This window comes from Erinaceus europaeus, chromosome 7 (assembly GCF_950295315.1).
Source record: "Erinaceus europaeus chromosome 7, mEriEur2.1, whole genome shotgun sequence".
In the NCBI taxonomy this organism is placed as follows: Eukaryota; Metazoa; Chordata; class Mammalia; order Eulipotyphla; family Erinaceidae; genus Erinaceus; species Erinaceus europaeus.
In genome coordinates, this window is record NC_080168.1 from 71,655,301 (window position 1) to 71,658,625 (window position 3,325).

Here is a 3,325-nt window from a genome sequence, read left to right on the forward strand (position 1 = left end):
GCCTTTGGGTCCATGATTGGTCAACAATTTGTTTGGCTTTGTATGTTAACTCTCTTTTCAGCCACCAGGTTCCAGATGCTAGCAGGATGTCAACCAGACTTCCCTGGACAGACAACCCCACCAATGTGTCCTGCAGCTCTGCTTCCCCAGAGCCCTTCCCCACTATGGAAAGAGAGAGACAGGCTGGGAGTATGGATCGACCTGTCAATGCCCATGTTCAGCGGGGAAGTAATTACAGTATGCCAGACCTTCCACCTTCTGCATCCCACAATGACCTTGGGTCCATACTCCCAGAGGGTTAAAGAATAGGAAAGCTATCAGGGGAGGGGATGGGATACAGAGTTCTGGTGGTGGGAATTGTGTGAAGTTGTACCCCTCTTATCCTATGCTTTAGTCAATGTTTCCTTTTTATAAATAAAAATTTTTTTAAAAAAGAAGTAAAACCCATTGTGGAAGAGGGAGAGAGATGTCTGGAGTCCAGTATCCTGCTCTCTAAAAGGACTTTACAACTGAGTGGGCATGACATAGCCACTCAAGTCCAAAGTCAAGTACTGACAGTTGGGTTGGCAAGGGGATGAGGAAGCTTAAGCTAAGTGCATAGGAGCTGCCTAAGATTGGAACAGAACACAGAGGATCCTGCATCAGCCCGACCCCAAGTAACAGCCACCCACCAGGGGAGACTCAAGGTCATGCACTATGGTGCAACAATGCAGAGCGGGCTGAACAGTGAAAAGGGGCAGGAGAACTAAAACTAAACCTTCTGGTTTCTGACTCCCCTTTCTAAGCTCAAGGTATAATAGCAGCTCATCAAGGCCTCTGGTACATGGAAGTTCGTGACTGGATCATTAAAACTTAAGCCCAGCTTAACTCCAGACCAGCTCTACTCAACACTCAGGCCTGCCAGAAAAAGCAGCCTGCCCACTTCTGGGAACAAATATTATTTACTTAAGTCTCTGCAGTTCCAGTTCCAGTGACCCAAATTCAATCAAAAATTACAAGACACACACAAGGCTAGGGAAAGAAAAGCCAAAGAAGATTCAGTGATTACCCAGTTGTTGTAGTGCTCAGAATAAGACTTAAAAATACCTGATTTCAGAACCAGGCATGTGGGGGGTGGGGGTAGGGAGGTGGTAGACAGTGACACAATTATAAAATAAATAAATCTTAAAAACACATTTTTTTCATTTTCGTTAGTGATTTAATAATGATTAGAAGATTGTAAGATAACAGGGGTACAATTCCACACAGTTCCCACCACTAGAGTTCTGTGTCCCATCCCTTCCACTGGAAGCTTCCCTGTTCTTTATCCCTCTCTGGAAGTATGAACCAAAATTCTTTATGGGGTACAGAGGTGGAAAGTCTGGCTTCTTTAATTGCTTCTCTGCTGGACATAGGTGTTGGCCGGTCAGTCCATACCCCAAGAGCTCTGGAGAGATGAGGTTCAGGGACACATTGATGAGGTCATCTTTCTAGGGAAGTCAGGATGGAATTAGCATCTGCAACTTGGTGGCTTTGCCCCAGGGGCTCCAGGCAAGGACTCCAACTGGAGATGGTGAGTTGTGCTGTCCTCATGTGGGAAGCAGTTGCTAGAACAAGGACTGTTTCATTTACCTTCAGCAGAGCATGCTATCAGCTGGCAGTAACAACCAGGGAACAAGATACAACCATTTCTGACTCTGAACCAGACTGTCATGGCCACAAACAAACACATTTTTAATGGAAAGATAATCTGTGGTCATGGTTGGACAACTTGACATCATTATAATGGTTTTATTATAAAAAAAATCATAAATTTAAAGTTAAACCTCTAAGGTTCCAGTGGCATCCTTCACAGAAATAAAACAAACAAAAAAAATCATGAAATGTATTTGGCGCTCCAGAATATCCTGAAAGCACAGCCCTTCTAAAATAATAATAATGATAATAATAATAATTACAGAAATTATAGTATCTTGTTACCTGATTCAAAGTATATGGCAAAGCAAATATGATTAAAATAACATGGTATTGGAGTTAAACCAGACACACAGATCAATGGAGCAAGGCAGAATGCCTAAAAATAAAACCACAAAAAGATTCACAGGTTCTCCACAAAGAAGTCAAGAGCCTATAATAGAAAAAGGAAAGCCTCTTCCATAAATAATATCAGGGGCCAGGTGGTATTGCATCCAAATGAGGACACATGTCATCATGTGCAAGGACCTGGGCTCAAGTCCCCTGGTCCCCACCTGCAGGAGGAAAGCTTCATGAGTGGTGAAGCAGTGCTACAGGTATCTCTTCTTCCTCTCTCTCTTTCTCTCTCCCCTTCTCAATTTATCTATCAATTAAAATATTAATTTTTAAAAGAATGTTTAAAAACAAATAAATGGTGTCAGACAAACTGGAGAGTCACATGTCAAGGAACAAGACTAGACTACTATATAATCTATGCATGAAAAGGAATTCAAAATGGAGTGAAAACTTGAATGTTAAGTCCTGAAACCACAAAACACATAGAAGAAAGAACATGCTCCTTGACATTGGCTTTGAGATGTATTTGGGAACTCAACCCCAGTGGAAAGGGATATAAAAGCAAAAATCAGCAGGGTTATATCAAGATAAAAGGCTTCCACAGAGCAAAAGACACTTGACACAAGAGAAACTTTTCAAAACGAAGGCACCCTACTGAATGGGAGAAGATAATTACATAGAGTAATTCCAACAAGGGATATTTAAAGAACTCATAAAACTCAACTGTCAAAAACAAACTAGTTAACAAATGAACAGAAGGTCTAAATCGAAGTTTCTCCAAAGGAGACAAGCCCATGCCCTGTAGGCATATGAAGAGGTGCTCAGCAGCTCTCATAGTTCAGGGCACTCAAGTCAAAACAACAATTACCCACATACCTGAGAGGTGGAGAGTGCATGGCAGGAATGGGGGCCTTGCATACTGTTGGTGGGTCTACATATTGATGTGGCTTGCTGGAAAACATTTGTTCTTGAGAAAATTAAAAATGGAAGTTCAGCCAGTCAGTTAAGTCATTTTTGTGTCTTTACCTCGGGAATACCAAAACACTGATCTGAAGAGTTATGTGCACACCAATGTTTATCACAACATTATACACAGTAGTCAAGAGCTGGAAAAACTTAAGTGCCCACTGATGGAAGAATGGCTGAAGAACTTTGAATGCTCACACAAGAGAAGACTGTTTAGCTACAACAGAGAAGAGGAAACCTAACAAGCACCATATTATCCCACTCATTTGTGGCAAATACAGAAAACAAATAAATGGATAAGTTAAAAGCTTTAATGGGGGGGAAAAAGAGAGAGGGAGAGAAGGAGGGA